The following is a 13,573-nucleotide window of genomic DNA, read 5'->3' as shown; positions in this document are numbered from 1 at the left end:
ATCCTAACTTACATTATCCTCCCATAGTTGTTGGAGGAAAAGTTTTCCCTTTACAAATAATGGGCTTATCAAACCTATCGGATCGTAAATGGAGACTAACAGGGAAAGTACCCTACGCTTCGTAGGCACCCATCCCTCCCCCAACTCACAGATCCCTTTACTTTCTTTCACACACAATCTGTCCACATCCCGGGCCCATCACAGCCCGAGCACGTTCACACTCACAGGCTCACTCCACTGTTTCTCGCTATCGAAGGCCAAGTGATTGCTTGCCCACCCTTCTAAGGGCATACCCGCCACTTTTAAGATGTTATTAACAGACTCATGCTCTTGCCTCATATGTTCTAAATCCTCAAACGTGGCCAGGTAGTTATCGACATAAAAAGATTTTACTAAATCTGGGCGGCCTTCCTCTTTAACATGACAATTTAATATCTGTTGTAGCAAAAATGGACTAGCTGTGATACCGAACACCACGACTCTAAAGGCGAAGGTAAACGCTCGACCAGCTGCCTCGCGCCACAGAAATCGTGTGTATTTGGCATCACGAGGATCTAACAAAACACGATGGAATGCTTTACTTATGTCGGCTAACATGGCATATCGGTTCAACCTAAACCTTATGATTAAACTATATGCTACCTCTACCAAATTGGGCCCAGGTAAGAGACATTCATTCAATGACTTACAACCCTTTGACCTTGCAGAGGCATTGAACATGATTCTAAGGGGGGTGGTACGGCTGTCTTTCTTGACTCCAAAGTGCGGTATGTAATAACCTTCCACTATGGGATTTTTCACCTCTGATATAAAACCTGCTTTGATATATTCATCTATCACTCCCTGATATTGTTCAAAATATTTCCTATCCTTTCTGAATTTGGTCTGCAACGACTCTAACTGTGCCACAGCGTTACGATAATTTGTTTCTGGCCTAGCATCCGACCCGAATGGCAGGCTAACCTGATATCCCTCAGGTTTTCTCACAATGCTTTGCGATACCTTTCGCACGGCCTCGGCCTCGCGAACAGTGTATTGCTCAGATGGGGCGATGCCAACACGGTCTAATCGCCACCACTCGTCTACATCACACAGATATGGCTCGTTCGTGACTGCACACTCTCAACGTTCTTACTTGTTCGATCTTTTCCCCTTGGAACAGCCACTGTGGCACCTTCCCGTACGGGGACATACCATTATGCGTCAAGAAAAGATTTATTCCATCTATTTTTTCAACATCTATAATAAACTAGCTAAAATAATCAGCCCCAACTAATATGTGTACGTTCTTCATGGTATCTGATTAGTTTGCTGGATCGGCTAACGTGACTCCCTTGGTCAACAGATGCTGTCTGACCTTTACATAACGCGCGTTATGTATCGGGATGTCCACGTGTTCGTGTGCCACCAACTTCATACGCACGATTCTTTTGCCCATTTCAACCCTGCAACTTACTACATCGTGTTGTCCGCTTATTTCCTCGGAACCAAACGGAGCTATATTTAAGGATACTCGTCCTACCACCGGTAGGCCTAATTGACGGGCAATTTTTGCTGAGATGAAGCTCCTCTGGCTTCCTGAGTCGAGAAATAGGCGGACTCGCTTACTACCTTGCCTTAGTTGGATACCTGGCATGGCTGTTGGCAAGATAGTGCATGGGAGGTCCACATCGGACCTCTGCGCGATCTTTGCGCTTGTGCATGGTTTAGATTCTACTTTAACTTTGGATGGACGGGGGGGGGGGGCAGTTTCGTTCTGCGCAGGCGTCGCATTTACTACGGGGCGGGACGTTGTTGATTGACTATTACTACTATGACTAGGGATCGATTGCGGTCTACCCTCATCGCAAATTGCAGTGTGGTGCTTAGCATTACAGTTTCTACAGGAATTTGAAACGGGACATTTATCGCTACGATGGCCTGATTTTGTGCAATTAAAACAAAGACCCCTTTTTAGCAAAATGCTACGTCTAGCAGCTACGTCAGTCACTTGGCGACATCCGTGAGGCGGGTGCCGTTCGCTACAAAATGGACAGGAATTATTGTGGATGGGATGGGTTTTTGGTCTTGCACTACTGTCTGGTCTTTTGTCACTCTCAAGACTGTCGCCTCTCTGCAACGCATCGTCCTCGAGCATTCTTATAATGAAATCTATCGCTTCAAAGAATTCATCCAATGTATAGTCACATTTTCTTAAATGTTCTACTACTTTGCGGTAGAGCTTTCCCTCGGACAATTTCTGATTTATGAGACTCATGACCATGCCCTGGCCTATATCGTCTTTACTCAACCTTTTAATTTGTTCGATGATAATAGTTAATTCGAAACGGAAACTTTTGAGCTCTACTGGATCTAGTGATGGTACAAAGATGTTGGCTAATTTACGGTGCAGAATCACGAGTGTCTGGTGCACGTTGCCATATTGCTTATCTAATAGGTCTAATGCTACACTATAGTTCGCGGCGGTTACATTTAGAGATTTGATAATTCTAAGTGGCTCTTTGCCCAACGTCCCCAATAAATATGTGAATTTAGACACTTCGTCTAAATCAGCTCTTCTATCCACGTGGATTGTGAATAGTTCATGGTACGATGCGTACTCTTGCACTTCCCCTTCAAACGTGGGGAGAGGCAGCGGCTTCAACCTGGGGAGGGCAACATTCCCCGTTGAAGGGCCTTTCACTTTATCTATCCTATTATATAGTAGGGTTGAAGTGCATGTAGCTTCACCTAATGTGTGCCTGATTCGGGCTTCGATACTAGATTCTAGTTTCACACACTGGCTTTTGTATAGCTCTCTTAGCTGTCGGACCTCTACCTGCAACTCCGTTACCAAATTCTGGTAAACGGACTCAGAGTAGGTCTCTAATAGCACCCTTTGCGTTTCGCTAAGTAAGTCGTTTATTAGGCCCATCGACGCCTCGATGTGCACGATCGTGGACACCGTCATCTTAATTAACTTTACTTTACGTTGGGGGGGGGGTTGGCAAAGCAAGGAAAGAAAGGTAACTTTACGTTAGGAAGGGACTCAAAGAAACTGACCCACGTGGGCGATCGCACATCGGGACGTAGACGACCTTTAATTGTTACTTCTCTTCCACCCTCAAAAGTTCATATTTTAATTAAGTCCCATCCGGGTCTGGGAAGCGCTTGTGATCCGGTTCAAAGGACCAAATGTGGCGAAATTTCACCGGTTTACTAAGTTGCCCGATGTGCTGAGTGTGTCACAAGGCTTTAAGGGCTAGCCTCTCAAAACCATTCGGGAAATTAAGTAGAATACAGCTATATTTTAACAAAATTTATTATAAAAATAATCATCTAATGCGAGGATAATATAAAAAATAAACCTTTACTTGACATACAAAGAGACACTTAACTTAATGAACATGTGCGTTACTGAAAAAAACTATGTCCGCATCGGACTCAAGATTTTAGCAAAATTAATTAAACATTTAGAGAGTTATCCCGATAAACGCCTTACCGAGACCCTTTTACGTATTTTACAAAACAACTCTGATCCCCTGGCACAAGGATCGATGAAATATTTACAGATACAAATTTTACACAACTCTAGCAAAAACTATATGGAAACCGACCTGGGTACACTAGGGGGAGAGAGAGAACAATTAGGACTTACTGTGGTTAGGGACGTCGGATCAAAGAGGCAGACCTGGCTTCTGCAACCTTCGACGTCACCTTTTTCCCGCATTTTTTTTCCTGAACCTAAATTTCTAGATTGGATTTTTTATCATGTTACGATAGAATGAAGTTATTTTTCTTAATCTTAAATTACAAGTGGTTGATTTCTTTAGTCTCAGCGCCTCCCCTACCAGGCGGTTTCTCTTTTTGTTTCTAAACATTCTCGTCTTGAACGACATTCATTTGCCAGCGAGTTCCCTCCTCTCCCTCCAATTTGACGTAACGTAGGCGGAGTCAAATGGCGGGAATTTCGATTGATCAGTTCGAAATTCCCGACATTAAAAGCCAAAATATACTGGATTTTTTAACAACATAAGTCGTGCTTGCGCCGATCAGGAACTCTTATGAGTGCTGGAAGCCTGCCATGACATCATAAGGTGGGCGTGGCTTATTTCGCTAGGATAGTTCGTGGCGGCTATACATCCGAGGGAGGGGTCCATATGAATACGTAAATAACCTTTAGATAAACATGACCAGGCTCAATCAAAATCAGAATTTTCCTTAATCTAATATGCCCTTATTACGAAAGCTACAGTTATCTTTTAATGGTAATCTTAACAGGTGAGTCAAAATTTAACAATCAAACAAGGGTTAGTCAAGATAACGTAAATAATCTTGACAATGTTGAGTAAATAGGGGTAAGTTAATTACACAAAATACAACAAGAGTCTTAGACCAAAGGTCTACTTGATTATCCAAAGAATTAAGGGAGTTTACTCAAACACATGGACCAAGGCCGCATTATCAATAAGGCGGACGCAGTTGAAGCTTATAACCCGTGCAAAAGTTATCTGGCCGTTCGACCAGGGTCTTCAGAATACTTAGTGGGGGATTCCTCTTCTTTCGGTCACTTTCCTTTACAACTCTTACAACAAGAACACCTGAAATTAAGCTGGATTAAACACGTGGGGGGAGGGAGGAGATTAGTTTTGCCTTTAAGAGCTTGGGTCACGGTTAAAGGTTAGGTCCTTATGAAGTAGTCTACAACGGTTTATTTTCATTTCCTATTATATTTATTCCTTCACATTTATATATTATTTGCATATATTTTATATTACTCTATATATTAATGGATAAAGTAAATACTGCTGTATAGATATTGTCATTATAGGTATCATCTTTTAATACGCTTCTTATCGTTCGTAGGTAAGCAAAAACGGTCGTTTACTTATTCATCTATTTAGCAAATGTATATCATATTTTATGTTTGTCAGTAGGCTACCATGATACATACAGTATAAAGACAAAAATATCAACAGACAGCTATATATACATATATATGTAAATACACATGTATATATATATATATATATATATATATATATATATATATATATATATATATATATATATATATATATATGAGTGTATATATAATATATATATATATATATATATATATATATATATATATATATATATATATATATATATATATATATATATATGTGTGTGTGTGTGTGTGTGTGATATATATATATATATATATATATATATATATATATATATATATATATATATATATATATATATATATATATATATATATATATATAAATATATTTATATATATATACATATATATATATATATATATATATATATATATATATATATATATATATATAGAGAGAGAGAGAGAGAGAGAGAGAGAGAGAGAGAGAGAGAGAGAGAGAGAGAGAGAGAGAGAGAGAGAGAGAGAGAGAGAGAATATTTCTGCCGACGTATCACTCGTATTATCGTGGAATAAGTCAAGTCATACGCACCAAAGGGAGAATCAGACAAAAATAAGTAATATAAGATTAATAAATACAACTTTATCATGGTAGTAACATAATTCCAAACTATACTTCCATACCCAAAATTAAATTTTTGAAAATATAGGGCACACACTATTAACGTGATACATTTTTTTTCTTTTAGTTTATCATTGTTAATACGAAATCGTTCATCATCAACTCTGCTGCTTGAGATTATGGTCTCTTTCTTAAAAAGGTACAAATACAATGGTTAGCTTCTGGCATTCAAGAGCTTAATTTGCTTTTGGGGATAAGCCGATTAGGTTCCTCACTCAGAGGATAAGATGCCCACAGTATTTTGAGTTTGACACGAAGTATACTGAAAAAGACCCTGGTCCAACGGCCGGATAACTTTGGCAAGGGTATAAGGACCCAGTAGGAGCATGGGCCCATGCAACTTTTTTTTAGTGTTAAATATGAAAACTATGGATTATTTGCTTCAGTTGTAATATCATTGTAATAAATTGTATGAAAAGAGAGCATAAAATATGCCAGATACAGCCATTGGGGATGTTGAGAAGACCAAAGAAGCTTGATGCCTTGAGGTTCTGTCATGAGCTTAAGGATGGGGTCATACATCTGGAACTAAGGTCTGCGACTCACTGCAATGTTAGAAAATAACCGTATTCTCCAGTATCCCAATTCTACAACGAATCCCCCTCGAATATGTGTAGAATATCGAGGGAAGGTTGCTCAGCCTGTCGCTCCTCCCAGCGAGCTCTCGCACGGGGTTAATCACTGCCGTCTCATGTGTATTGAGACGGCAGTGGGTTAATCCGGTTGAAGTCATGTTGCAAACATTTTGATCTGTTCAAAACTGTGGTGACCTTCCGCTGCAACTCTCATAACCTGCGAAACTTTGCAGTGGAGTTCTAGGCAAATCATACTTCACTATGATTTGGCAACGATTCCTATGTAACAATTGCAGGTATGTAGGACGAAATCATTGTACGATCTATTGAGTTTATGGAGCCTGCGATCTAGCAACACAGCATCATGAACACCTGACGTTTCTCGCTCGCTTAAAAGCAGTGATAGAGAAATGCTCTGCCACAGTTCGCAGATCGTCCAACTCTGGTCACTATGAATGAAATCAATTAAGAAAACGAACGTGAATAAATAAAATCTGCAATCATTATTAATGACTTTAATAGGAAATATATAGTAGGTTGGCCAGGGCACCACCCACCGCTAGAGAGTTATGGGGTCTTTTGACTGATCAGACAGTACTACATTGAATCCTTCTCTCTGGTTACGGGTTGTTTTCCCCTTGCCTACACACACACCGAATAGTCTGGCCTATTCTTTACATACTCTCCTCTGTCCTCATACACCTGACAACACTGAGATTACCAAACAATTCTTCTTCACCCAAGGAGTTACGGCACTGTAATTGTTCAAAGACAACTTTCCTCTTGGAAAGGGTTGAAAAGACTCTTTGGCTATGGTAAGCAGCTCTTCTAGGAGTAGGGCACTCCAAAATCAAACCATTTTTCTCTAGTTTTGGGCAGTGTCATAGCCTCTGTACCGTGGTCTTTCACTGTCTTGAGTTAGACTTCTCTTGCTTGAGGGTCCACTAAGGCACACGATTTTATCTTAATTCTCTTACTATTGTTTTGTTGAAGTTTTATAGTTTATATTTGGGATATTTATTTTAATGTTACTTTTATTAAAATATTTAATTTTTTCTTGTTTCCTATCCTAACTGGGCTATTTTCCCTGTTGGAGCCCCTGGGCTTATAGCATCTTGCTCTACCAACTAAGGTTGTAGCTTACTTACTTACTTTGACGGCTGCTTTTCCGGTTCCTTACAGCAGGGGAACCCCACTCTCTACAGGACCTCCACTGTCGTTTTACCTTGTTCGTTCAGATTATTTAACGTTTCATATCGTGTATTGTTCATTTACTATTAAATCGTCACTGTTGTATGACTGCTGAAATAAGAAAGTTTCCTCTTGAAAGCCTTAATGTCTTCAATCATTCGGATGCTTCGTGGGAGTTTATTATACAGTCTCGGGGCTGCATATTTAAAGGCTCTGGAGTCAACAGTAGACATATCTAGGCTCCAATAGTTTGAAACCATCTGTAGCTAACTATTCTCGTGTCGACACGATTTGTTGGCTGCACAATATGTAGCATTTCTCTTAAGTATTTTGGACGACCAGTTCTGATAACTTGGTGGGTTATTGTACATATTTTAAGTTCAATTCTCGCATTTATCAGCAGCCAGTGTAAATCGATTAGTATAGGGGTGATCCTTTCTCTAAGTGGGATACCTTTTATCAGTCTTGCTGCTCTGTTTATTATGTTTTGTAATTTCTCAAGTTACACTTTTGGGAAATTGTAATAGATATAGTTGCAGTAGTCAATCCTGGCAATAACACAGTTTATCACAAGTTTCTTAACAGAATTTTCGTCCAGGTACTTTTCTATAAATGCATCATTTCTTAGATGATAACCAGCAGTTTTTATTACATTATTTATTTGAGCATTGAGAGACAGGTTGCAGTCAAGAAATACACCTAGATCTCGAACTTTACTAGATATCGACACCGAGTCATTATTTATGTTCATTTGAACATCACCCAAGTTTCTCACGCTGTTTCTCTTACCCACCACCATGAATTCAGTTTTGTTCTCATTTAATTTTAGTTGTTTAAATGGCATCCATTCTCTAACACTATCAAGGATTCGGTTTAGAGTTTCAGTAATGTCATCTATATCATTTATGGAGAAGTAAAATTGTGTGTTATCTGCAAATAATTTGAACTTCACACCATGCCTTTGTAGTATTTTCAATAGACCAATATTATGGATGCACAATAAGATTGGACCAAGCTCACTCCCTTGGGGTATCCCTCTGTTTAAGGGTTCATATGATGAATAAGAGTTTCCAGTTTGTACACAGTAATTTATACCAACTAAGTAATCTTTTAGGTATTCGAAGGCTTGATCTTGAACGACGATGGACCGTAGATCATTTAGTAGCAGTTTATGCACAACTGTATCAAAAGCAACACTAAGATTGAGCAATATTAAAATACCACATTTATTTTCATCCATTATTTCCAGCATATCATTTACAACAGAGCAGATGACTGTCTCCGTAGAGTATAGTTTTCTGTACGTAGATTTGTTGTCAGGCAAAGCTTCTATTACTTCTAAGTGACTGACTAGTTGTTCAAGAAACAAAGGATAGATTCGAAATAGGTCTATATGAGCTTAATTCCTGGTAGCCCAGTGCATTTTTCAGAACTGGTGTGACTATAGCCATTTTCTCAGATTTGGGAAACTTACATTCATCAATGCTTGCATTTGTTATTCTTATTATTATTTCGGTTAGACTAGAAAAGTTTCTCTCTCCAATTACTTCAGATATTGGCATAGGATCGATCGCACAGTTTGTTTTACTTGCTCTCTTAATAATCCTGGTGATGTCCTCTTGTGTTATGTTGTTAAATCTTATTATTTTCTCCGTGTGCCTGGTGAATCATTAATCTGATGTTGAGTATTTACATATGACCTGGTTATATTTACAATTTTGTTTTTAAAGAATACTAGAAAATTATTTGATAATTCCTGGTCACTGTACCCTTCAGGAAGCTTCTTTCCTTTTACATTTGCCATTATTCCATTTAGGAGACGATATAAAGGATTTTGAGCGAAGCACAAAATCTATTTTTGGGTGAGATAGCCATGTCGTCCTGATGGAAGGTTCCTGTAGGTAGCTTTCTAAGGGATATTTGGATACAGTGATATTCCCAGAGAATTAACCGTTAGGTCTCCAGAATTCTAACTCCTGGTGCGAATATCCTTAAAATTTTTCTCAAGGATATCGCATAATCAGGGGAGGTATGTTTGATAAGACACATAGCGATCTTCACCCCGAATAGCGTTTTCGCTTCGTGGGGGAAAGTGGCAAATTTAGAAGGGGAGCCATTATCAAGATACCCTTTCCTCTCATATTACTAAAGAGTATCTAGATGGCGCTGTAGTCAACCCAGCGCGCTATTCCTTATAGTGTTGAGCATGGTGCTACAGATATAGTAGTTTCGAGAGGGATCTTGCCTAGGCCTTTTCTATAGAAAATGAGAGCGGGTCCATCGGGACGACATGCCTATCTCACCCAAAAACAGATTTTTTGCTTCGCTCAAAATCCGTTTTTTGGGCTCAAGCCATGTCGTCCTGATGGAAGTTTACCAGAGTATTACTAGAAAGTACTGTATCTGTGAATTTTTAAAAGTGCCTTAACCTTGGGACAATTTTTCCTCTTGGTCATCCAGACCATTGAGACATATGGCGTTACCGTTATACGTCATTACTGCTAAGCATAAACCATGTTAGTGCTTCCTGCCCCCTGCAGGGAAGAGTCATACTAGACTTAGGAAAGGGAGTCTCAAGGTTTGCATATAGTATCAGAACAAACATAGTATCCCTACATACAGGTCTCTCTGTATGTATTACGTGTTGGAACAATCATTATTACATAATGTTGTATCATATGTCAGAACAAGGGTATAGCTATACTTTTTGTTCATAATTAAATATATGCAGTTTTATTGAAGGATAAGTAAACTCTGATATATTTTATTAAAATTCAATGGTAGGGCGAAATAAGATGCAAATACCTATTGATAATTTATTGCCAAGAAATGACCAACATGAAATAACAGGTATAATATACATGCTAGTATATATAATAAGAAACATAACAAGCAAACAAAACATAGAAAATCCTTGTCTTCACCTGAAAGGGAAAGCTTAATTAATGCCACAGTAATTTGAAAATTTGATAAATTTTCTAATATGAATTTTCATAATGTTGAATGTCTATTCACACTGCGTAAGTACACACGGCACTAGTGTTATACTGTATATATGTTTCTTCACCTCATCTAATTAGATCAGTCCTTAGTGTCCCCTTGGAGACACTCACATCAAAGTATTGCCCTTAAGAGGTGTCAATACCTTCACCCATTTGATTGATGGTCCCAATCATTCACTGTTCATCGCAGCACTAGACAACAGGTTTTAGCACACTACCTGCCACCACCACGAATCGCTTAAGCTCCTGCACTTGCTTCGCATAGTTGTTGTGATTTTCACCAGTTTATTAAATCTGCCCGATGTACTGGGCGGATCGCAAGGCCTTGAAGTGGCGAGATTCCCAAAACCTTCCAGGAGTTAACTAAAATACGGCGATAAAATTTACAATTTTATTATAAAAAATAAACTCTGATACAAGACAAACAACATCCTTAAGCATTCACAAGACTTAATGAAAAAACAAGGCTGACTCTTGGTAATATAACACGTGCTCTTCAAGCACAAAGTCCACACCGGACTCATTAAAAAACTGAAAATTTTGCCAATTCGAATTCAATACACAACGAATCACACACCAAATATCCCTTTTCTATTTTAACTCAGGATTCAGCTCCCCAATCACAAGGATCTCTACATTAAACTGCGATATAAAAACTACATGTCTTGCACACAAACTTATACTACACCAACCTGGTACACGAGGTAGAGAGATAAGAACAAATTAATAAATGACTTATCTTTAGGGGGGACGAAGAAGCAAAGAGGTCGAGCGAGGGTTGGCAGCTTCGAAGATACCTTCGTTTTCCCACCTTAACTAAAGTTTCGTTAGCAAAGTGGAGGGAAATCTTAGTTTATTTATTTGCAAGGGGTTTGACAATGCCTTTTCATTTAATACAGGACCGCAAAATAGTTAAGGTTTTTCTTTAAATACAAAGGAAGGCTTAAGGCTTCGGCTGAGGGCCAGAATTTGTCCATATCCAATGACTTGGAAAGTCATTGACACTAAACACATACATAAGACATTTTTGTCATGTTGCCTCAGTTTTACGTTAGATTCATCATTGATATATCATAAACAGACAATTTCCACAACACTCGCTCCTTCCCCACCAGGTGGTTAAGATTTAAGTTCCAATACAGTCGTGTATTAAACCTCAGTCTTTCGCCCGCGAGATCCCCCAGCCTTGCCCTCATGTGACGAAACGTTCATGAAGTCAAATGGCGGGACTTTCGAATGGCCAGTTCGAAAATTCCCGACAATAGTGCTTGTAGAATACTCTGGATGACTTCCATCCAGTGTATGAGTGAAGACGCTTAAAATCCATATGCTAAAAGAAGTTCAGTGATGAAGTGATTTTCCTTGGACCATGACCTACGGGTGTACTGTCAGGTTCCACTCTGCGAATAAAATAAGTGATCTTCGCCATCAGTTGTTTTAGGGATAGGTTTGATCCTGAAGTTTCTCCTTTAAAGAGCTGTCCTCCCCTGAAGTCTGAAGTTCTTCGAAGATAGACCTTTAGACACTCAACTGGACACAGCGAGATATCTTCCTTCAGAGGGCAGATTCTCCAGGGACCCCACCTTTTAGTGGGTAGCTCGTTCATAGAGAGAAATGTTGGATCAGGAAAAAGATTCAGTTCTCCCACTTCTGTAAACTGAATATGGCCCTCATCTCTGGATAGGGCCACTATTTCACTAACTCTAGCCCCAGAGGCTAGAGCAAACAGGAAAATGACTTTCTGGGTCAAATTTTTCAGGGAGCAATCCTCATTGCTCACTGTTGAAGCATAGTGTAGGGCCTTATCTAAGGACCATGAAATGGGCTTCGGAGGGGCTGCAGGCCTAAGTCTAGCACAAGCTTTAGGGATCTTGTTAAAGATTTTGTTTGACAAGTCTACTTGAAAGGCGTATAGTAGAGGTCTAGTCACAGCTGATTTACACGTAGTTATCGTATTGGGTGCCAGACCTTGTTCATGAAGGTGGATAAAGAAGTACAGACAAAAGTCCATTGAGATTTTTTTTTGGTCCTTTTGCTTTAAAGAAAGCAACCCACTTTTTCCAAGTCGATTCATATTGTCTTCTGGTTGACTTAGACTTATATTCTTCTAAGAAGTCTATACTGCCTTTCGAGATCCTAAATCTTTACTTAACTGCTAAGGAGAGAAAATCATGCGATGAAGGCTTTGGGTTCTCTGTGATAAAGCGAAGACAGTCGACTCCAGGACCTGTTGAGACAGTACTGGGTCCGGCAGAGGGACCAGCCTCAACTTCATTTCCAATACTAGAGGGAACCAGTTGCTCTTTGGCCACTTGGGAGCCACTAGAGCTGCCGTTCCCCGAAAGGATCTCAGCTTGTTGAGGACCTTCATTAGGAGATTGGTCGGAGGGAACATGTAGATCCGGTTCCATCTGTTCCAATCGAGGGACATGGCGTCCGTTGCTTCCGCTAGAGAGTCCTTGTATGGGGCTACATAACGAGGTAGCTTCTTGTTGTCGCTCGTCATGAAGAGGTCAATCTGCAGTTCCGGGACTTGACGTAAGATGAAGGAGAATGAGTCTGCGTCTAGGGACCATTCTGACTCTATCGGCTTGATCCTGGATAGAGCGTCCGCCGTCACATTGCAGAACCCTTGGAGGTGAACAGCTGATAAATGCCATCTCTTCTTTTCCACTAGGCGGAAGATGGACAACATCACGTGGTTGATTTGGGGTGATCTCGAGCCTTGACAATTCAAACATCTCATTATCACCTCGCTGTCCAGGATCAGTCTTATATGGGCTGATTTGCGAGGGGAGAGTTTCATCAGCGTCAAAAAGACTGCCATGACCTCCAGAAAGTTGATGTGGAAGATCTTGAATAGAGAATACCAAGACCCTTCAACTTTCCGTTGATGGGAGTGACTTCCCCATCCTTACTTCGAGGCATCTGTATGGATGGTGACTGATGGTGGAGATTGTTGTAAGGGCACATCCTCTTCAGGTTCTTGGCCTTCGACCATGGCTTGAGAAGTGATCGTAGTAGGGTCAGTATCGGTCTTCTTAGATCTCTTCGAGCGTTTGATGTGTATTTTCTCCAAACTCCTGATGCATCTTTTAGCTGTGCTCATAGCACTGGGTCTGTCACTGATGTGAACTGGAGAGAGCCCAGCACTCTTTCCTGTTGGCGTCTTGAGATCCTGTCGGATTTCAATAGTCTCTTGACAGATCCTGTTATCTCCCTCCTCTTCCCTGGGGGAATGGAGAAATGG

The sequence above is a fragment of the Palaemon carinicauda genome, chromosome 11, assembly GCF_036898095.1.
Source record: "Palaemon carinicauda isolate YSFRI2023 chromosome 11, ASM3689809v2, whole genome shotgun sequence".
NCBI lineage: Eukaryota > Metazoa > Arthropoda > Malacostraca > Decapoda > Palaemonidae > Palaemon > Palaemon carinicauda.
This window is presented reverse-complemented; position numbering follows the sequence as displayed.